The sequence below is a fragment of the Mustela erminea genome, chromosome 19, assembly GCF_009829155.1.
Source record: "Mustela erminea isolate mMusErm1 chromosome 19, mMusErm1.Pri, whole genome shotgun sequence".
In the NCBI taxonomy this organism is placed as follows: Eukaryota; Metazoa; Chordata; class Mammalia; order Carnivora; family Mustelidae; genus Mustela; species Mustela erminea.
The window spans coordinates 60,189,488-60,212,874 of NC_045632.1; the positions used below are offsets into that span (position 1 = coordinate 60,189,488).

Consider the following 23,387-nt stretch of genomic DNA (forward strand, 5'->3'; position numbering starts at 1 on the left):
ACACCTCGGTCTCCGGAGCGGGAGACGCCGCGGACGGGGGACGCCACGTTGCACGGCCGCCGCAGCTCTGCACACATCCAGGCCCACGCGGCCCAGACCCTGCCCTCCCACCGCCACAGGCACTTGCTGGTCCGATCGTGGGCCCAGCAGCAGGACCAGGGTTTTGCTCTGCCTTCTTTTCAAAGCAGCTAGCCTGGCCAGCCACTTTGTTTCCATCTTTGGATCCTTCGTGCTTCAGGGGGACCTCAGCGGCAACCAAAGGAGAGCACAGACTGATCAGCTGAACCAAACACTACAATCTCGAACTCAGAACACCGCACACTGCAACCCGCCACTGCCCTTTATTTGACACAAAGGGTAACCCAAACTCCGTGTCCGCAGAGGGGAGACCGCGGGCAGTGACCATCAAGTCGCCCCATTCCAGAGTGGAGAGCAGACCGGACTGCGTGCTCCTTCAGGCCCAGCGCGCCGCAACACCCCCCGACACGGCCCTCCCGCCGCCCTCCTCCTACCAAGGGGGGTGCACACGGAACTTTTGCAGCGCACCCCTGCACGCTGCGCGGAGCCCTCACCCTGCGCCACGGGAGCCCTTCCGTTCCGCAAGGCGACGTGGAAGGGAAGGCGGACGTTCAGGAAGAGGGTCAGCTCACTGTTAACCGAGCCTAGAGCACCTCCTCTACGGCTGGCCCTGGCACATCGCTCCATCCTCAAAACACAAAGCGAAGAGGAGACCCCTCCAGCTTTAGAACTTGAAGGTATCCAAGAAACAACACTGGCTCCATGAGAATCCCCACAAGTGAAAAAGAAGGGAAATGACAGCAACCGACAGCCCGTCAATAAGGTGTTATGAACCACCCCACAAAGGCTTCCCAGGGCCCAAGCAGGTATCTCTACATGCCTGCCTTCCCAGTGGGCCTGGGGTCCCAGAGCTCAGAGGCCCATTCCAGCTTGAAACACTCATGGGGAAAGAGCCCCAACAGCCAGAAGTCCCAGCTGGGGTGTGGGCTCCGGCCTTCCCCTTCTGCTCTGACCTGCCTACTCTCCAAACCCTCCCCCTGCCCGATTGTCCCAGCACTCCAAGCACCCTGGGATAAGAGGACCAAAGGCCTACCCATCAGCAAGCACTGTGCTGGGGGAGACCAAGGGCTTCTGGGGAAGCTGTCTGAGCCCACTGCCTGTTTTGTCATTAATCAAAAGACATGCACTTAATGAAATCTCATTTTTTTTATTATTTTTTTAAGATTTTATTTATTTATTTGACAGAGAGATCACAAGCAGGCAGAGAGGCAGGCAGAGAGAGAGGAGGAAGGAGGCTCCCCGCTGAGCAGAGCCCGATGCGGGACTCAATCCCAGGACCCTGAGATCATGACCTGAGCCGAAGGCAGCGGCTTAACCCACTGAGCCACCCAGGCGCCCATGAAATCTCATTTTAATGAGATCTAATATTCTATACTTTTTAACGTAGTTTAAGGGAGGCTAGCCAAAGGATATTCCCTAGACCTCTAAATATACAATAAAAACTTATCCTCAAAAATTCAGTAAATGGGGGCGCCTGGGTGGCTCAGTGGGTTAAACCCTCCGCCTTCAGCTCAGGTCATGATCCCGGGGTCCTGGGATCGAGCCCCGCATCACGCTCTCTGCTCGGCAGGAAGCCTGCTTCCTCCTCTCTCTCTGCCTGGCTCTCTGCCTGCTTGTGACCTCTCTGTCAAATAAATACATAAAAATCTTAAAAAAAAAGGGGGGGGGATCCAAAAAGCTGTTTGCCTACACGCAGACTGTAAGGGTATTTTTTTAAAAATTCAGTAAATGATACTGGCACAATTAGCTAAGCATATTTCTTTGGTAAGGAAGCCAAGTGTGCTTTGTAATCTATTTTTAAACGCTAACAAGACCTCTTTGTTAAAAAGGCAAATGCATTAGCATCAGGACCTACAAGCTCCTTACGGCCCACACATCCACACCGGCGCTGCCCACAGGTTGTGGCGGCAGCAGCAGCAGGTGGAACCCAGCTGGCAGCCACGTGTGCTGTGACCATAACCTGCTCCCCACGGGCAGTTAGCACGGGGCTGGGGGCTGGGGGCTGGGGGCTGGGTCAGGGAGAACCACAGCTACTACCAGACGAGCTCGGGAGAGCCTGTCTCTCTGCTTCAATACCAGATGGCAGAACTCTCAGGGGTCAGGGGGCACCCCACAACCTGAGCCACAAGGTGTGCCAGCACATCAACAGTGGCTTCTGTTGTTGGCAAGACTTCCAGCCCTGTGCTCTTGGGGGTGCAGGCCAAGGGCCAGCCATGCAGCCCTCTCTACAGCGAGCACCGCCTGCACAGGGCGCCCCGCTCAGCTTCACATCCAGGGACCCAAGACTATGCTCTGCCAGTTCAATGTTTTTATCAAGTCAGAAGGCAATCACCTGTCTACTTTAAACAGAGGTGTTCAACTAAAAGTACAAACCAGTAAAACCTACACCTCTGCTCATATAAACACCACCTCTATAATTACAACATGCTACTTTCAGAAGCTATCTTGTTTTTAGAAACATAATTCAGGGGGCACCTGGCTGGCTCAGTGGGTTAAAGCCTCTGCCTTCGGCTCAGGTCATGATCTCAGGGTCCTGGGATCGAGCCCCGCATCGCGCTCTCTGCTCAGCGCGGAGCCTGCTTCCTCCTCTCTCTCTGCCTGCCTCTCTGCCTACTTGTGATCTGTCAAATAAATAGATAAAAATCTTTTAAAAAAATAAAATTTAAAAAAAAAGAAAGAGGGATGCCTGGGTGGCTCAGTTGGTTAAGCAGCTGCCTTCGGCTCAGGTCATGATCCCAGCGTCCTGGGATCGAGTCCCACATCGGGCTCCTTGCTCAGCGGGGAGCCTGCTTCTCCCTCTGCCTCTGCCTGCCATTCTGTCTGCCTGTGCTCGCTCTCTCCCCCTCTCTCTCTGATAAATAAATAAAATCTTAAAAAAAAAAAAAAGAAAGAAAGAAAGAAAGAAAGAAAGAAACCTAATTCAGGGACGCCCGGGTGGCTGTCGGCTGAGCATCTGCCTTCAGCTCAGGTCATGATCCCAGAGTCCTGGGATCAATCCCTGCATCGGGCTCCTTGCTTAGCGGGAAGCCTGCTTCTCCCTCTGCCTCAGCAACCCCCACTCTTGCTCCCACTCTCTCTGTCTCAAATAAACAAACAAAATCCTTAAAATAAATCAATAAAAGTAAAAATCTGCCGTTTGACTCCAGGAGCAGGCTTGGAGGGCTGACCTCAGCAAGCTAGCCGCCCGCGGTAATGCCCCCTGCTCCGCTAACACACTTGAGCCACTGGCCCCAGAGGAGAACTCACATTCATGAGAACCTTGATCTTTATTCAATCTAAACATGTCGATTTTTAGAAGACTATTACAATCAATGCTGCCTGAGTATTTACAGTTCACAACACCGGCAAGCGGCACGAGGCACCTTGGGACAGAGCCTCCTCCGTTAGAAACTTCTAAAGATGACGCACCTGCGGCTCTCAATCCGCCGGACCGACTGGGCCAACCCAAGAATTTGCCTGCGAAGAGTCACTAATAACTTGTTTGCTTTTAGTCAGAAAATACATTATTCTGAATCACCAAATACTTAACTAATTTAGGCAGCATGTTCTTTTTCCTCATTGTAAGTGAAGACCAACAGTACACTTTCCACAAAAACGCAGAGCTCAGCCTCCTGGTGGAAATGGGTTTGGTTCTCCCTCTGACCCCACCATTCCTTCTCTCCTGGGCCAAGTCTCCCCACGGCTGCCCCCCTGCCAAGGACAACCAGGTCGAATGCACCCAAACACCCTGGAAAACCACCCTGGACAGCACACCTAGGTGCTACAAACTCCACCGCTACCCCACCTGACCACCAACACCCGCCCTGGCGACACTGGCTTCTTTCTAACCGCTAACCACCCTGCAGATTAAGAGAAGACAACGCGAGGCCTCCTGTCAGAGACGTCTAAGATTCCTGTTCCGTCAAACCTTATCGCCATTCCCAAGGAAATACTTCAGGTCAAGTCAAAGACACCGCCAAGAATGTTCCAAGTGGCCTGATTCTGTGATGGTGGAGATAAGGCCAGGTCCTGTTAGGTCAGGGATACTCAGCCACGGAAGCGGCAGGAAAGGTTTCTTTCCAATCTGCTAGGAACGATAAAATAGAGTGGACAATATGTCTCTGGACAATCTGCTTTGAAACCACTCATGCCTGGCCAAGTATGAAAAACTGAAACAGATCAGGAGGTTTTCCATGGTCATCAAGGTACTTATCAGAGGAAAGAAACTGCCAGCCCGCGCGACACATCTCCCACGGAGGGGACTCTGTCGCAGAGCAACAGATGCCCGTGCTGAGATCTGAGACCAGGGTCCTGAAGGAAGCAGCTGCCCCTCCTCTCCAAAACGTTGCCAGTAATTCCCAGGAGGAAGCGCACGGTCAGGGCAACCTAGCCAAAGATCCCATTCCTCACCCCCCAGCCACGTGAGCTGGCCTCCAACAACTAGGAATCCTACAAGCAGCTGCCCAGACACGCAGGACAGCAGACCAGAGCACAGCCAGGCTGCCGCTGCTTCTCCCAGAGCAGAGCAGCTCTTCTCCATGTGCACGCAGCACAAGACAGAGTGGTCAGTACTGGGCTGCAGTGGTCTCCAGACCTCGACGACAGAGCCGATCAGATCCAGAGGTCGGACAGAAACAGACTTCCTTGGCAGCCTGGGACCCTGGGGAGCTCCCTCGAGCCCACGGCTCACCACCACGGACCTGACACATGCGCCGCAGCCAAGGGACGCCCAGAAGAGCAGCCACGGGGCTGGGCCGGCACCGTCAAGCCCACGGGAGCCCACGTGGAGATCTGGCGTTACCGGCCGCTCGCCAGCGCGCCGTGAGAACAACGGAGCGACGGCCGGCCGCAGCGCCCGCGGTACTTACCGACTCCATAGCTGAAAGCCGAGGCTGGCGAAGCGGCTACTGCGTCCGGCAAGGGCGTCCCAGAGCAGTGCTGCGCGCGTTCTGAAACGAGAGAGCACAGGCAGCTCACACACCGCTCCTCGGCCCCGGCCCGGTCTGTCTCTCCGCCTGGACCGACCGTCTCTTCCGCAGCGGCTCCCTTCGCTTCACTCAACTCCACACCACAAAACAGTGTCTGAGATCTGTGCGGAGCTGATCTGGGGTATAAGGGAGCTCACACCTGGTGATCTGCTTTAGGCCATTATCCTACTGGGCATTTCCGTTCTCAGGATTTTCCCTGGAAAGCGGCGCCCTCGGGCCGTCAAGGAAAGAACACTTGGAGAGCCTGTGGGTCTCCCTGGAGAGGAGGCTTCAGGACTAGGGCCTCGAGGGGTCGTGGACAGGCTTTTCTTCTCACGTGGCGTCCTCTAGGGATATCCCGTCACGCGGTGAAGGGAATGTAACCTGTCCCCAGTGACTGGCCTCTCCCGGCCTCTCACAGCACACACCGCCCCCCACCGACCCCCAACCCATGCTCGGCTTCCACTGGAGGCTCCCAGCTTAGCAAATAAATCAAGTGAGCACCGTGGCCTCGCCAGTAAGAAAAGGGAAGACTACAGCGCAAGGTCAGGAAGAAAACGGACTAACACTGTATAACCTCCTAGGAGAGCTCCGAGATCTTCAGGAACAAAACAAGCCAGGAACAACAAGAAAAAAATACCATTTCCTCACCACCCTTTCCCTCAACCCCATCAATACAGAATGCATGATGAATGTCTACGCTAAGAATCCAGCAAATAGTAGCATCTACCACTAGAACTCTGAGGAAAACTTGAGGTTTTCTTAATCCAAGGCTTCTCAAACTCAGCAGCACTGACACAGGGGTGGCTCATCCTCTGTGTGCTGGGCACTGGAGGAGGACGCGGGCCTTCCAGGTGCGGCAGCACGCTCCCCCCAGGCTGGGACAGGCAGAAGGGCTCCAGACACCCTCAGAGTCCCCTGAAGGGCACGATCCCCCGGGCAGAGGGCCAGTGCCGCAAACCCAACTGCCGTCCGTCGAACGCAGAAGCCAGAGCAGACTGAGCTGTCTCTGGTCACGCACGGAATCAAAGGCAACTGGAAAGAGAGCCCAGGCCTCCCAAGTCCGGCTGTAAAGGTCTTTTCATTCTAAGGGAAATATTTTAGTAGTTAACCCCATTATTTCTGGAAGGCAACACGAATTAAGAGCCTCCAAAATATTTACGCCTTTTGGCAGAGTAACCTCCATTCTGGGGCGCACACAGTGAAGAATGTGCTAAGAGATGAAGAAGGTTTCACGCGGCACCCACGTTCCCACCGCAACTCCCACCGAGGCAGGGGTAAAGCTCCGTTTCCGGACGGATGTGCCAGACACACCTTTTACGTCAGAACCCAGCTACAGTGGTTCCAGGAGCACGTTCCCAGCCCAGAAATAAAGAGATCGGTGGGGACAGGATAAGCCAGTGTCCAACACAGCTGAGGGGGGCAGAGAGAGCCCAGGAAGCATTCAACGGCCGGGGCACCTGCCCACCCACGTCTGAGGGCCAGGCCAGCCCGACACATGGACGCCCCAAGAATCCAGGCAGAACAATGGCCAGAGGTTCCCACCGATGAGACTGGCAATACGGACAAGACAATAAGCACAAGTGCTGAGGAAGTCTGATGCGTACAATCTGAGAAGAAAAATGGCACGGTTGTTTATTTATTTTTTTTTTGAGAAAAATTAGGAAATACTTTTACCATTAATTGTGGTTATCTCTGAATAGTGTAACAGTGCAAGATCTTAAACTCTACGCTTTCATATCTCACTAATTCTTTTTTTTTTTTAAAGATATTTATTTCAATCTCAAGTAGTCAGAGAGGCAGACAGAGAGAGAGGAGGAAGCAGGCTTCCCGCTGAGCAGAGAGCCCGATGCGGGGCTCGATCCCAGGACCCTGAGATCATGACCTGAGCCGAAGGCAGAGGCTTAACCCACTGAGCCACCCAGGCGCCCCATATCTCACTCATTCTTATGAGGAGCTGGGCACTACATGAGGAGTAGAGAAAAAGCTTTTTAGAAAGCTACCAAAAAAGAATGAAATCTCACAGAGTACCCGGGTGGCTCAGTCAGTTAAGCGTCTGCCGTCGGCACAGGTCATGGTCCTGGGGTCCTGGGGTCGAGCCCCGCACCCGAGCAGGACGTCTGCTTCTCCCTCTGACCCTTCCTCTGCTCATGCAACCTCTTGCTGTCTCGCTCTCTCGAATAAATAAAATCTTCCACAGAAACCATTAAAAACGAGGTCTTGCCATCTGCAACCATGTGGACGGACCCAGAGGGTCTTACGCGGCGGAACGTGTCGGGGAACGACCACCACCAGCAACCTCGCGCGTGGATGTGGCAGTGAGCAAACTGCACGCACGCTCAGCCGAGGAAGAAAGCGGAGAGGGAGACGCACCGAGGGTCAGAGTCTAAGCAACAGAAGATCGCGCTGCTGGTGACCAGAGGGAAGGCGGGGGGCCGGGCGACGCGCAGGGTGGGGGGGGTGGGGTGCGCACAGGCCGAGGAGAAGCCCTGGCACACGGTGTCATGGCAGCTCTCGCTGGACCTGCGCCGGACGCCAGTGGGGCACGGGGGGCTCACTGGAATTTAAATGTAAATTAATAAGCACTATTTAACACCCCCCAACAACGAAACCCCCCACGGAACACCGCCACGGCCCCGACTCCGCCCCTCCCGCGCCCGCATCAGAGCGGCCGGCCCACCGCTCCCCGGAGGCAGGCAGGCCCTCGCCAAGGCCCAGGGACGGTGTCACAGCGGCCCCGGCACAGAGGTCTAACCTGTAAGGAGCCTGGACAGACTTCATTACTGTTTTGGGGGGAAAGAGTCCACAATTACATAATGTTTTCACCACAGAGAGTCCTCTTTCTCTCCTCCAAGGTAACCCCAAGATTTGGAAGATGTTACTTCTACAACTGTATTTAATTCCCCTCAATTTTTATTAATCAAAGACCTATAGTTGCAAACCATAGTTTCTGAACAGTGTTAAAATGATCGATTTTTTAAAAAACTACGTTGATAAAATCCAACCAACACAAAAGCAATCATGAGACTGCCTTCCTTCAAATTTCCGTCTCCACTCTGGACTGAAAACACTGCAGAGCGTCCAGGCCTCCGTCCTCCCCTCCCCTGACTGCCTTCCAAACACCCTAAGTGCCCAGGGACCCGCGTCAGCACAGGCCTCCGCCCGCAGGATGAAACGCCGTCAGCCAGCCAGCGCCGCTCTGGGGAGAAATCGGGCTGAACGGGAGCGAGTCCACAGTCAGACCAGGGCAGAGTCCTGGGTGCTGGATGCCCCGGCCCCCGGAGAGCTCCAGGACTGGGGCGGGGAGTGGGGGGCCTGTGTCTCCTCCCTGCCTGCCTCTGCACAGGTCAGCGGCAGTGCTTCCGCATGCCCCCGACCCGAGAAGGGCTGTGAGCAGAGGAGGCCCGGGCAGCGCTGCGGCTTTCCCGGGAAGCACTTTCCCCCGAGGCGGCTCACAGACATCCACAGACACGGCAAGAGACCGCGTGCGGGTACAGACAGGCGGCGCCTTCCAGGGACAGACCAAGCTGTCTGGGACCATCATCCCTGCGGGTCCGACACAGCCCACCAGTGTCTCCGCCAAACCGTTGACGGCAGCTTCATTCGTTCCTAAGTTGCCACACCGTGGACTCTTCACAGGTGTCCTTCCACGGGTGACGGGCCAGCGTTTGTGGCCCGCAGAACCCCGCAGACGCCACACAACGGTGTGCAGTGAGGAGCAGGGCAGAGCCTCCGGATGCAACAACGGCCCGGTCAACCGCTGGGTGACAGCGGGAGCAGAGAGACACAGCCCGAAGGGTCACGTCCCTACGGCTCCAGGTCCAGGACATTCCCCGGGGACAACCAGCGGCTGGCAGGGTTGGGACAAAGGGTGAGGAGACGAGCACAGGAGGTGGCAGGTATGGTTACCCAGGGGGGAGCAGGAGGGACCCTTGTGCCCATGGGCCCCACACACCAGGAAACTGGGGCATCTCAGACCTGTGGCTCGTGTCCCCTGTCGAGATCCTGGCTGTGATGCTGTATTCTACTTTTGAAAATGTTACCGGTGAAGGGAACCTGGGTGGCTCAGTTGTTAAGCCACTGCCTTCAGCTCAGGTCAAGGGAACCTGGGTGGCTCAGTTGGTTAAGCCACTGCCTTCAGCTCAGGTCATGGTCCTGGAGTCCAGGAATCGGAGTCCTGCATCGGGCTCCCTGCTTGGTGGGGAGTCTGCTTCTCCCCTGGCCCAACCCCTCTCATGCGCGCTCATTCTCTCTCAAATAAATAAGTAAAATCTTTTTTAAAAAAGAAAAGAAAATGTTTACCAGTGAAGAAACGGGGCAAAGTGACAAGGGAGCCCTCGATGTTATTTCTTACAGCGTGTGAACGTACAATGACCTCAACTTTTAAAGAGCCTAACACTGGCAATTCCGTGCGGTCTGACCTAGTATTAACTCCCTTAGTGTCCACAACAGCTCCCTAAGGTAAGGGTCCTTCTTCTCCCCACGCTAGAGATGAGAGGTCTGAGCCCCCACGAGGAGCCCCATGTGAAGCGGGGGGGGCCAGCTCGCCCACGCAGGCCGGCCGGCGCCACAGCCGGCGCCACAGCCGGTCCCACGAAGCCGGCCGCGGGAGCAGGAAGGCACATGGAGTTCTCCTCACAGGCGGGAAGACTTCTTAGAGTGGTCGTGCTTGGGTGGCTCAGTCGGTTAAGCGGCTGACTTCGACGCAGGTCACGATCTTGGGGTCCCAGGATCGGGTCCCCATACCGGACTCGGCGCTCAGCAGGAAGCCTGCCCCCGCCTCTGCCCTCCACGTGCTCACTCTCTCCCTCTCTAGTACGCAAAGTCTGGACCAGAAAAAAATTTTCTTAAAATGCAGCCTTCAAGAACTCAAGTGGGACAGCGAGTCCTCAGATCTGGCCTCGCCTACTTTAAAGCTCACCTTCATGGCAGACGGAACAAACGGAATTCTGCGGGGCCACGAGCTACCGGCGTCGCTGCCCTGATGGTGCCCAGCGCGGCATGCGTCCCAGGCCTCCCTCTGCTGTGGGGCCACCTGCCACCTGCCGCCTGCCGCCGGGGCACAGCCTGGCCTTGACCGCCTCCCAGGATCAAGCGGGGGACTCCTGAGGGCTTTTTCTGTTTTATGACGGGGGCTCTTTGTCAATGCTTTCTTGGATGGACTGGCAGAGAGAGCCCGCTCAAGGGAACGGAGGCGCTGAGCAGACAGCAGACCGGCGAGCTTGGCCAAGACACCGCAAGGAGAAGGAATGCGCAGCTCAGCTTCTGTCCTCCGTTCGGTGCTTCCCTTCCGCTGAAGAACAAGGCAAGCCAGGAACAGAAAAACCACTGCTCCAAGGCAACTCTGTTCACACCCCTTACCAGAAGAAAGCGCAGAAGGAGTCCGTGCAGAACGAGAACAGAACAGGTGGTCTGGCCCACGCGCCCCCTCTGGACACCTGCGCAGCAGGAGCCAACAGCGCATCCCGACTCACCAAGGTCCAGGGAGGACGGTCTCACGTTCAAACTGCCAAAGCCAAGGAGATGACCAAAATGAGTGTTGTAAATAAACAGATGCGCAGCCATAAAGAAACTCAAAAAAGGGAAACTCTGCAGGCCAGAAACTGGGAAATGCTCGAAAATCAGGAGGATAAATGTGTGAAATCAAACTCGAGAAAGTGACCAGGAGCACACCGTGAGAACAGGCCCTGACAACCGCAGGACGTGGACCGGGCCAGGCCAAACCAGCTGTCCCTTCCCTGGCAGGAGCAATCCAGACCCCACCAACCGTCCCCCAGCGCAAACTCGCTTTCTCTTTTTTTAAGGTTTTATTTATCTGAGAGCGAGCGAATGAGCGGGGGGGGGGGGGTGGGGGGTGTGTGTGAAGCTGACTCCCCACTGAGCAGGAAGCCCGATGCGGGGCTCGATCCCAGGACCCTGGGGTTACAACCTGAGCCAAAGGCAGCTGCTTAACTGAGTAAGCCCCACAGTGGTTCCATAGTAAGCCCACAGGCCCCCAGCGCCTGACGCCCCACCCACCCTCAGGGCAATGCACACACACACTGAAACCACGACTAACAAGGACAGAAAACAAGTTTCCTGAGTGTGCAAGTCAGGAAACAGCACCAGTGGCTCCTGCTCAGAGCGAACTCCTAGAACTCCAAAGCAGCATCACACCCTAAAGGGCGAAACTCCAAAGACACACACCTATGCTGTTGTCAGCCCGTGCGCTGCTGAGTTCTCCATTTCACGACGGGGTGGTGGGCACTGGAAACACAGAAATAACAGAAACCAGGGCAGCAACTGCTCCACCAGATCGGTGTGAAGCTCCAACAAAATGAGGACTTATACACTTACCTGCTCTACTCCTACAACATCAACAATCTGAGGACAGACTACAGGACACTGGGAACCAGACCGCCTTCTGTTGAACAGGAACTCGGTACCAGACGGAGCTCCCTTCGCTGCATGCAAGTGCTCTCTAGTCTCATCCCAGGACAGCAAGACTTGCAGGGACACAGCTTAACAGAAGCGATGAAGCCATCCCGCCAGGGACACAGACAGGAAACCCAAAGCCACCCTCCACCAAACACAGCAAAAGCTTGAACCTTTGCTTTGAACTTGAAAAGCTTGAACTTTTAAACGGGACTGTTCAGCTACAAAACTCACCTCAAAAAAGGAATATAAAACCCAAAAACATACAAAACACCGTGAGGGCAAATAAATGACACCATGCGGCGAGGCTGCAGGGGAGAAGGCCGGCAGACAGAATCGGCTGCGCGTCCACGCACCAGCAAGGGACGATCCAACAAGGACATTAAGGAAGCAACACCTTTTACAACAGCATCAGAAGGAACGAACTATCCAGGACAGAGAGACCCGAAGAGGCGGAAAGACCTGGCGCACGATAAAGTACACACAGAAACTGAGGACGACCCATGCAAGCGGTAACACGCCCACGTGCGTGGCTGCCGGCCTCCACATGGTGAAGACGGCACTCGCCGCGGAGAGCAAGATTCTGATGGAATCACAAATGCTTTCCTGTCAACATCCTATCTAGTGCAACTCACACAACTATAAAAGTTTAACAGGGTTTTTTTTTTCTTAAAAGGGTGATTTTCTGGGACACCTGGGTGGCTCAGTCGGCTAAGTGTCTGCCTTCACCTCAGGTCATGATCCCAGGGCCCTGGGACTGAGCCCCGCATCGGGCTTCCGGATAAGCAGATAAGCAGAAGCTTCTCCCCTGCCTGTGCTCGCTCGCTCGCTCTGACGAGTAAGTAACATCTTTAAAGCAACAACAACAAAGGGAGTAAGACTTGAGAATCCATAAACCAAGTCAGCTCTAAAAGTTGAAGATTCCTCAGTGCGCAACCTAACATTGTTTCCTCTAAGAATACACCTTGGCTCCGGCGGTTAAGTGGCTTCGGCTCTGGTCCTGATCCCGGGGTCACGGCATTGAGCCCCACATCGGGCTTCCTGCCCAGCGGAGAGCCTGCTTCTCCCTCTCCCTACTTGTGCTCTCGATCTCTGTAACAAATAAATAAAACCTTAAAAAAAAAAAAGAACACGTGCCTGTCGGGGCGCCCAGCGGGACCACCACGGAGCACCGGGGACCACCGCGGAGCAGCGGGGACCACGCTCTCGCTCTCGTTCTGAGCTCCAGCACAGGCTGGCGCAGAGATTACTTAGTAACAAAATCTTAAAAAATAACACCCTTTCCGTCAATATACTCTTCCCCCCACCCCCAGAACAGGAGCCCGAGGCAATACTTTGCAGAGTTTAACCACTAGGATGCAAAGAACACATCCGGGGCGGGTGGGGGTGAGGGAGGACCTGCGCAGCCTGGACCACCCTGCAGCAGAAGCAGCCAGTTCTCGGCAGAGCGTGGCCTGCGGCCGGGAATGAACGACTTACCCACGGGCTCCGCGCTGCAGCCCCAGCCCAGCCAGCCCCGTGGGGTTGCCCACGCGCCTGAAGCGGTATTTTGCCAGCCCCCCGGAATGAAAGGAACATCACCAGAACCAATTAAACGCTTTCCTAGGACAAACAAAAGGAACTTACTCCTTGTCTGGCCCCTTTCCCGATCTCTGTCCTGGAAGGCATGTGAGTGTGCTGACGGTCCCCTCCACGGCCACCTTCTCCGCAGTCACACATGGGCCCCGCGCCTGCCGGGAGCCGGTGGGGAAGGAAGAGGAGCGAGAAGCCGCGGCCACCACGTCCTCCAAAGCCACGCCCAAGGCTCTCAGCAAAGCCTCGGGCCAGCAGAGCTCTCACACCCAGCTCTGTCGCCGGTGCTGACTTCCACACACTCTCTGACCCCAGGACCCCCGCTCTGAGGCTGCTGCCCCATGAGGAAGTGCTGACAGAGCGCCGGCAGCACAGGTGACGCACAGAAGGAGACCAGCAGGCTGGCGCGAGTGCCGGCGACCCGCCCGGAGAGCGGCACCTTTGTCCCGTCCGCATGAGCTCTGATGTGTCCCCGCGTCTGCAAGGGCTCGGGCACAGCACAGTGGCCCACCGCTACCCCGGGCCGTGCCCTCCCAGCACCTCACTAACGCTCGCCCTAACCCCGCTGTAACAGGACCACCTCCGTGCGTCCCTCTAGCCTTCTAAAAGGCTGAGTCCTATGCCTCAAAATTAGGGTCAAACTCAGGCTCTCGAGCGGTCACCCCCAGCACCCCCCACACCGTGCACGCCCAGCTCCTGGAGCCCCCCACAACAGCAAGTACTGCACGAAGCTGGGGTCGGAGGCCACAGCCCACGGCTCACAGCCCCAGGGCAGGCGCCACCCCCCATCCACAGAGCTGGCTGGCGCTCGCCCGGCCGGGCTTCTCCGCAGCGCGGCCCTCCCACTCACCCCTTCCCCGGCCCCTTCTCCTGCGGACTCCGCCACCACTCTGTGCCACAAGGACATCTCCCTCCTGCACCTGCTCCTCCGGGCTCTCTCCGGGCCACCTCACCCGCTGCCGCGGCCAGGGGCCCTGCGAGAGCACCAAGTCCAACCACGTCAGAGACGCGCGCAGGCACACATCCCGGGCACCGAGGGGCCCTCGAGCCGACTGCCACTGCTGCACGCTCTGCCCTGGCTGGAGTGCCCGTGTGTAGACAACCCTCCAAGCCGGAAACCTGCTGCCTGCCGCACCCCCCGTCGTGATGGAACGCCACCTGACGAGTTCCGGTAACTCCAGCTCCTCTTCTGCACACACCCACCTCCCTGCCGAGCGGAGTCTGCACCATCTCTCCGCTCCTGTGTACACGACAGCGTTTCTGGGTCCTCCTCCAGCCGAACACACCAACCAACCCATTCCCCACACGGCTGAAACCTGAACTTGGCATGTCTGATTCACCTCTCTCACACCTGCGGTGGGGGGGATCCCCTGGACTAACAAGGAATATGTAGGAATGTGAGGGTTCAAATTTCAAACCCAGAGCAAGAAACATTTACATCATGATGCAAGATACACACATGTACCAATGCACAACCGAAGGGAAGGCTTTACGAAACAGCCCTTCTGCTGTGCAAAGCCCCCCAGTGTTTTCTAGTGCCTCCTAGGCGGGCTGCTGGTTTGGGCTGGTTTTTATTTATTTATTTTTTTAAAGATATTATTTATTTATTTGACAGACAGAGATCACAAGCAGGCAGAGAGGCAGGCAGAGAGAGAGAGGAGGAAGCAGGCTCCCTGCCGAGCAGGGAGCCCGATGTGGGGCTCGATCCCAGGACCCTGAGATCATGACCCGAGCCAAAGGCAGCGGCTTAACCACACTGAGCCACCCAGGCGCCCCTTGGCTGGTTTTTAAAGAGGGTGCCCCCTACCAAGCTGACCTCAGGACCCATCGTGTGGCAACCCCCTAACAGAAAGCCACAGGGGCACAGGCTCTAACGATGCTGTCCTGGGCCACCTCCCCAGCAATTCCAAACTTCCTCCAGTTCCCGGGAAACTGCTGCACTCAGAGGCAGCTCCCTCCTCTCCTCTGCGCCTGGGCAAGCGCCTGTACATGTCTTCGGTGTCACGCCTTCGTCCTGACGTCCTCACACCGCCGGGACTCTCCGCTCTCCTCCCGAGGACAGGCACTGGAGCCCATTTTTCCGGCAGGCTGCTGTCCCCAGGAAACGTTCCCCAACTACCCCTCCCACCCGTGCGGCTGCGCCACCGTTCAGCCTGTCCCCCGGGTCCCGCAGAGCCCAACATCAGACCCAGGTCACACGGCACACACTCCAGCCCAGGGCCGGGGGCAGAGGAGACCCTGCGCTCAGAGGGGTAAGGACGCACCACCTGCCGCAGCACGGGTGAGTCTGGAAGCAAGGGGACCTCGAGAGGCCACAGGGAACCTCCACTTGGCCTCTGAGCACCTGTGCCCTTTCCGGGCAGCTCAGACACATCCTCTGACACAGATGAAGCCTCACCTTGAATACATGTAGTTCACAGACAAAGTCCTTCGGAAATGAAGACCACGAAAAGGGGCAAGGCTTCCGCAGCCGTATTCCACTGTAAGCCCCCGAGTGCGCGGCCGCGCCAGGCCACTTCCCGACCACAGGTCACTCGTCTTGAGCCCGCTGCTCCCCAGAGCTCTCTCACTCTGCAGCACCTGCAGATCAGGGCACACCCCCAAGTGTCCCTTCGCCTCTTGCTGGAGTTACCGGTTCCCGACAGCACAGAAACACCTCCGCGTGCCACGTCACACACGTTTTCCCCCAGCTCACTGCCACCTAACCAAGCTTTCCAAAGAGACTGTCACCAAACGGAAATGAAACAAGTCACTAGCCTCAACTCAAGCAAGAGTCAGCGCCCACCTGAGGGAGAGAGACAGGGAGGGATGGGGAGGGCCGGGGCGGTGCCTACAAGGCCGGCACAGAAGGGCCAGACGCGGGGGAGACCCACAGCCACGCTCGCGCACCGTAGGAGGACAGGGCGGCGCGTCTTCTCTCCAACCACAGAGCCTGCGGGGGGAGACCCACACAGGAGGCGCCTCCGACGCCGAAGCTTCCTGGAATTTTAGGACCCCCCCCCCGCTGTCCCCCCCCCGCCCCCACTACATGGAAACAAAGGGCCTAAACTGCAAACAGGCCAACAGGCGGCCGAGGCAGAATGGGGCTGCAGGGACCGTGCGCGGGCCTCGGAGACCCCAACCCCGTGCCGTCTCCCACGTGTCCCGCCCCCAGAAACGTGGCAGTCCGGCCACTCGGGGGAGGGGGGCGGTGAGGACAACAAAATTGGTATTTTGGTGAAATGCTTCCCAAGCCACTCGAACAAATAATCATGGACCCAAACCCCCACGATGCAATCACAGAAATAATCCGCAGAAAGCAGTGTTGCTCAAACTCGAGAGTTCTTGCCACCCTTTCCTTTGAAATAAGCTGAAAAGGCCTCGTGTGAGGAAGAGGCCGTCGCCATGACAAGATCCCCACCAAGTCCCAGGAGCCCGGAGTGGCAGGGCCGCAGCAGGACCCGCACCCCCGGCAGCAGGCAGGAGGCCACCCACGGGGCAACAGGACCCCGTGGGGAACGGGTCGGCCGCCACACCCCACGGCAGAGGGGTCCTGGGCCCGAGTCTGCTCTCGAGGACAGGATCAAAGCCTTCTTTCCTGAAGGCGAAGTCAGACTCGTGGTGTGTGAGGAGGAGAATCAAAAATCTTCTGGATCCTGGCCGTCCGATGTGTGACAGTCACCTCCGGCGAGGGTCCTGGGTCTGGGGGAACGCCCACCCTGAGCACCGCACGGATGTGCCAGAGCTCGGGAGCCGCGGGGGCTGGGGGGGCAGGGCAGGACCTCTGCGGGGGCCCAGCGCCCGCGCCCAGCCCCCAGCTCTCCAACCCTCACAAGCCAAGCTGCCCTCCACGCTGTCGGTTCGAGGAAGGACCCGTCTCGATGCAATCTCCGTGTTTCCTTCACCACGCCAGCGACGCCCCCCAGAGCTCCAGAGGACAAGTGCGCGCTACCGCAGGGGCCATCCGAGGACGTGCCTGCTGCGGACAGAGAGACGCCGGCCCAGCCCCACGCACCCTCCGGCCAACCTGACAGGAGCTACCGCAAGCACAGGAGGGGAGGCTCCGCTCTGAAAAGTAGAGTAACACTGTCTTCTATTGATGAAAATTCAAGTTTCGTCCCAGATAACCCTCAGAAAGGACACAGCTTTCTAACAGCAAGTATCAAACCGGACCCTCGACGGGACGATGAAACCACAGCTCGGCAGGACGGGCGGAAAGGCAGACCCAAGTGCACGAGCGCCGGGGCGAGCAGCGCCTTCTCTCTGGACCTACCCCCAGAGTACTCCGACACGCGACTTCCTTCGGAATTAAATTAACATTTATCTTCAACACTGGTAACTAAGTGTAGGATGCTTGCAAACGAGAAAACTCTGACCACATACCTGTTTCAATAAAGTGATTATAATTATCTTAAGTGATGAGCAAACCCTCAAGCGAGACGTCCCGGAGTAAGGGTCAAATGATGGCACTCCTTAAAAAATAATAAAAAGTGGTGTTTAGGCGGACCGACTGGCCAACTCTCACTGAACAAAATTCTGAATTTAACGGACATTTATTCAGCCGCATCTTGAAAGAGATGTGGGGAGACGTATGGAGAGTGGGGACGCTGAGGCCGTGAGTGGGCACACTGAGCGCCGGCCACTCTCCTGGGAGGCGACGCGCCAGCGAGGCGCAGGACACACCGAGAACGCCCGCCCAAATCTAACTCAACTCACACACTACCGTTTTCGAAAACTGTGGCAGAAACTACCTGAGATGCCTTAAGGTGAGGCTCATAACCAAACATAGCACACACCTCTGCTCTGGACACGCGTCACCTTGCAACTGTGGGGACAGGACACGACTCTGACTCCACGAACTGAAGACAGTGCTTATGTCCGCAGAAGAAAAGTTCAAGGCTGCAAAACATCTCTCGCTTATACACCAAAAAGTGGAACAGTTGCCCTGAACACCAGGTCCCTCCCTGTGACGTATGTGACAACCACCAGGGCCACGGAGCTGCCACGTGCCTCCTGCAGCGCCCCTCCTCTAGGCTGTGCACGCTGCCCGCAACCCCTCCCACACCTCCCCGCCCCTCACCTGGTGGCCCACTAACCCGCCGCCACCACTGTCACCTCTGAGCAAACAGCCCCCAAATCTTCTCAAATGTGGCATCTCTCCGGAGATCCCACACGTCCGACACACGGGCACACAGCTGGCGCAGCAAACTCACGCTCTCAGCCCCAGGCCTCCCTGACCGCCCCCACCCCACCGCCCCCCTCCCCGGCCACACCGCCACGGCCCCGTGGATGTTCCCGGCCCCTCTGCGCCCGCTGCGCCCGCGGCCCACAGTCTCCCACGGCAATGCACCACCATGCCGCGGCCTATTTTCCTGAAGGTCCACATGAGGCAAGCGAGGACCAGAGGCCACAGTCTCACGGCCACGGCCCAAAGCCTCAGGTTGCCGCTGTGTCCACCGACCGGCACACGTTCTGAAATTTCTCATCTGCAGAAAACACAGAATGGACAGGCACAACTCAGCTGCATTTCTAGGTGCCAGCAACAGCCCGCGACAGTCTCCAACAAACAGTGTCCCCAGGACGGGCGCGCTGAGGAAGCCCGAGGAGGTCCTGGTTCCGCACACGGAGCTCCGTGGGCCGGCGTGTGAGGTCTGGCCGACTGGTACCCACAGGGAAACGAGGAACACTCCGCTCCCACCTCACAGCGCACAGCAAAACCGGCGTGGGACAGACAGGCACACCGTGTTCAGAAGGCACAGGAGGCATCTCTGCACCCTGGGGAGAGGGAGAAGTTGCCGATCAGGACAGAACAGGTCGCGGTGCACAGTCTGGAAGACACAGTCCTGCAGAAGTTGGCACAGCCCTTCAAAAGGACTCACGTCCCCCTCATGGAGAATAATGTGCCTTCTAGTCATCTCAACGGTACCTATCACAACAGAATGTACTTTTTTAAATATTTACTTATTGAAGCAAACTCTACACCCAATGTGGGGCTCCACCCCACGACCGCCAGACGGAGAGAGTGGACGCTCTTCCGAGCGAGCCAGCCAAGCGCCCCCGGCGAGCCCTCTGCGGCAGGCCACCCTGCCGGTGACAGCTCGCCCACCGCAGGGCGCCCCTGCCGAGCCCTGCGGCCCCACCCGCTCCGTCTGCGTGGCGCCCCCGGCACAGTCCGCCTCCCAGAGCGAGAGCGGCTCCTCCGCTCACCCCCGACCTCTCCGCTCTGTCGGCAGGCGCAGCTCCGACGACGGGCCACGCCGCCGACTCCCGCGCTCTCCCTCCCCAGCTGTGCGTCCGCAAACCCTGTGGCGGGCAGACGAGCTGTCACCCAGGCGTCACTGCTCCGCGCACAGAGCGCAGCTCACGGAGGCCCCGGGACGCGCCGGGCTGTCGCAGCCCTGGCCTCTGCCACCGCCGCCTCCGCCCCGCGCCAGCCTCCACCGGTCCTCTGAAGCTGGGGGCCAGCCGGGCCCTGACCTCCCCTCTCTGTGACCATCCTACATGGCGTCTTCGTCCTCAGAAGCCTGTCTCTTCTGCGCTGCACCTCTGCTCAGTGCAGCCGCCTTCGGCCGTGGCCTCTGCCGGCCCTTGTGGACTGGGAGCCGCGGTTCCGCCTGCGCGTGCACCTCCCGCCGCGCCACGGGCGGTTCTCGGGACGGAGGCGGCCTCCCTCCTCCCACCTCCCGAACCCGCCGGCGGGGCCCAAAGCCCTCGCAACGCAGCGTCCTCCTGACACTGAAGATCACAGTGACACACACAGGACCGAGCCTCATAACCGGGACTGTGACCATGACCACGCGACCAACAAAGAGGAGCCTGTTCTCTCCTGTGCCGACACGGGGCGCACGCAGCACCCAAGGTGCCCCAGAGAAAGCTCCGTGACCCTCTGGCCCCTGTAAACTCCTCCCATCCCAAACGATCGCGGGCGGACCGGCTGCGAGCCGCAGGCTACCGAACAGAAGTGCCCCGGGGCCCAGACCGGACGGCCAGCTCCGGGGGGAGGCCACGCCGCCGCACACACAGCTCTCGGAGCACACCAGCCCCCGCGGCGGCTCAGAGCTTCCCCTCCGTCCGGGAGCTGAGCCACAGCACGGCGTCCTCACGCCACCATCCGTGCCTCGACGCTCACAAGGAGACGGACAGAGAGCAGGAGGCGCCGGCGGGAGGCCTGCACAGCACGACCAACATCGGAAACACGGTCGCCCTCACACCCAGCACCCGGTCCCACGCCATGCTCCCGGCCTCTCTCTACTCTCTGCTCTTCGAGGGGACGATGAACTGATTCACACCAACAGGCTTCCTCCGAAGAATGCGGTGTGTGTGCCTCAACAGCGGACACCTTACAAACGCGTTCGCACAAAATGTCCACGTTCCCATGCGTCCTAACAGAACCAGGACAAGAGAACCACCAGACAATGCCAAACGAACTAAGGGCCAAAGAAAGTCCGACCCAGCTCTGTGGGCGGAGCCCCCAAGAGGGCTACAGACGCTGTCCTGGCCCCATCCAGCAGGGGCCAGGACACGGGGCCACCCTCTCCGAGGGGAGACAGTGGCACCCGACCAGTCTGGCCAGAGCAGAGGAGGAACCCACACGCCCAGTGACAGGTGTGTTTGCGCCTGGGCTGCGCTGCGTGTCCTACAGGAGTCCTGGTGTGCCCGGGTACGCGGACGCAAATGAAGAGTTTATTTTAGAGCACAGTTTTCTTTTTAAGTAAGTTTCCTACACTACATACATGTAAAGCTCTCTGGGGGGACGTCCCAAAACATTTAAATGAATTTTCATTCTGAGGAGACTAAAGAAATGCTCGAAACAGACTAAGTTACAAAGACTTTTAATGCCTTGCAAACCCAAGATCAGAATACATTCTGCCATCCAATAACAAATGCAATCATAAAAAAAGAATTTTAATGGTTTCAAAGATGTACAAACCTGACCGGAAAAATCAACCCTCCCCACATAATGAAACACGGGCCTCACGCGGCACCTTCACAACCTCCCGTCGCCACAGTGACCCCAGGTGCCGGCCAACTGCAGCCACTCGTGGAAAGCTGCTTTCCCGGGTTTGCTTCGTAAAAGCGTTCCTCAAGGCATCCAAGATCCGAGCCTGACAGTGTATCTGTTGGCAGATTCCAAAGCAACGTATTCCACTTAAACAACTACAAGTTAAAAGTCTGAAAGGCAGGAATCCTTGCGCTGGAAGCAAAATCAAGATCGACTGTGACCAACATCCTAGAAACGTACTTTCTGAAAGTAATAAGCATTAAGTCACCACCATGTGGAGAGTCAGACAGGCCTGAAGTGTCCTTGGTGAGCACAAAGGGTCCAGGACCCACCCAGGACAGGAGCCAAGCCAGCGTTCACAGACGCGGGCAGGGGGAGAGCCCGGCAGAGGCAGGAGCTGACACCCACAGGGGCCGGCACCTCGGAAAAAATACCAGGTGACGTCTCTGCTCCTCACCCAGGACTTCCACTCCACATTCTGCTGAAGTCCTCTCAAGTGTTTAATGCATTACTAAAAACTCTGTTTTGGGTGTGATGGAGGAGTACCCATGCAGGTCCCACCGGGGAAGCTGTCTCAGAAAGCTGCCTATCACCAAGAGAGTGAGACCCTTCCATTACACAGAGTTTTGCTCAAAATTCTGTCACTGTCTCTGCAGAAACCGCTTATCCAGACACACTGTTTTGGTCTGTCTCTCTCTCAGTTCCTCCAGGTCCTAGCCGGCTCCAGGTTGCTAGCTGGCCTGTGTCATTCAGGAATGGTCTTACGTGTGTAAGACTCACTTTCAAGACAAGTGTGCAAGGGTCTCATGGCTAAGTGCACCAAGGGCACACCCAGGTTGGTCCCCAACACAAACTAGGAATGCTCACAGCAAGACATCGCTGAGCTGCCCTAGGAGCTGTTCTGGCGGCTTCTGCATGCCCCGTGCCCTAGCTGCCCCCCAGCCCCCCAGTCTCCCCCTAGAGTCCCTCCACAGTCCCCCAGCACGTCCCCACAGCCCCCACCTGCAGCCCCCACCACGGCCCCCGTACTCCGGCCCACCTCCAGCTGTAACCAGCACTCCTCCCTGCCGGCGGTTAGGAAGCGTGTCAGCACCAAGTCCTGCCTCTCTGCCTCTTCCACTGGGAAGCCGACCTGGCCAGTGAAACACTCTGTGCCTCTGCCCTGCCCTTACCCCAACCCTGTCTCCCACCCTTGAGCTGCGGGCGGGGTGGGGGAGAATGGTGTCTTAATACCATTTTTACTAAAACAAAGTTTAAATTCTTTGCACAGTGACGTCCTAAGGAAAGAGGAGATCCGTGCTGAGTTGAAGACTTTCGCGGAGTGCAGGTCCCGGAGGAGATGCGGCCGCGGCGGACTGCGGGATAGGACCCGCTCTCCGTCAGCACAGACAGCCAGGTGCGTGCGCTCCGGGGCATCGGGCCCCCTGCAGCCAGCGAGGACGGAGACGCACACCCAGTGCTCCAGCTCCCAACACAAACATCGCTCCCCTAACACTACCCTGCACTACGGGCGCGCGCGCGCGCACACACGTGTAGGAAGACGCCAGCCACACGCCCTACCGTGCCTACCACACATGGAAACTTCTTTGAGCAACAGCCTCTCCACCCAGAGGCTACCAAACCTGTTAAGCCCTTTCAACCAGGCTTTGCAAGCAAGAGAAATAAATTTATCACAGAGAGTACTCATGAGGAACATCCCTTTTGACATGGAGAGATACACAAACCCCGGAGGGGCTTCGTCGGTCAAACGTCTGCCTTCAGCTCAGGTCATGGTCCCAGGGTCCTGGATCAAACCCCTCGTCCGGCTCCCTGCTTTTCGGAAGTTTGCTTCTATCCCTCCTGCTCACAGCCTGGCTCTGTCTCTCTCTCTCAAAGGAAATTTAAAAATCTTTAAAAAAAAAAAAGATTCTTGGGACGCCTGAGTGGCTCAGTCAATGAAGCGTCTGCCTTCAGCCCGGGGCATGATCCCAGGGTCCTGGGACTGAGCCCTGCCTCCCGCTCCCTGCTCAACGGGGAACCCTCTGCCTGCTGCTCCCTCTGCTTGTGCTTCAAATAAGTTAAAAAAGCAATCTTTAAAGAAACTAAAAAAAAAAAAAAAAAAAAAATCACAAATGGGATGAATTACGGGAGGACCAAATGTAAAGACTATCACCAAGACAAGTTAAGAAGCAAGTCTGCACACATGCTGTGCCCAAACGGGCACAGAGTGAACCCACTTTGAGCAGAGAGCGTGAAGAGAACTGTGCAAACGTGTCCCGCGGAGTGAGAAAACCGTGCAAGGCAGAGCGTGCTGCGAGCTGAGGGTCGGCACGGGTTGGAGAACAACACTCACACCTAGCGAGGGGGGACCAAAGGGGATGGAAACTGTGAATCTTTTTTTTTTTTTTAAGATTTTT

General features: G+C 57.3%; 1 protein-coding gene across 9 annotated transcripts in view; it reads right to left on the reverse strand.

Annotated features, from left to right (window-relative positions):
- Positions 1-23,387, reverse strand: part of ANKRD11 (ankyrin repeat domain 11) — a 177,203-nt gene that overhangs the window by 106,166 nt on the left and 47,650 nt on the right. For 3 of the 9 annotated variants that reach the window (XM_032323927.1, XM_032323917.1, XM_032323916.1), the window contains exon 1: positions 4,926-5,678. The gene's annotated coding sequence lies outside the window, so the exon portion shown is untranslated. Of the gene's footprint in view, positions 1-4,925; positions 5,680-23,387 lie in introns of those variants that run through there. The other 6 variants (XM_032323928.1, XM_032323915.1, XM_032323920.1 and 3 more) reach the window with 6 other exon arrangements.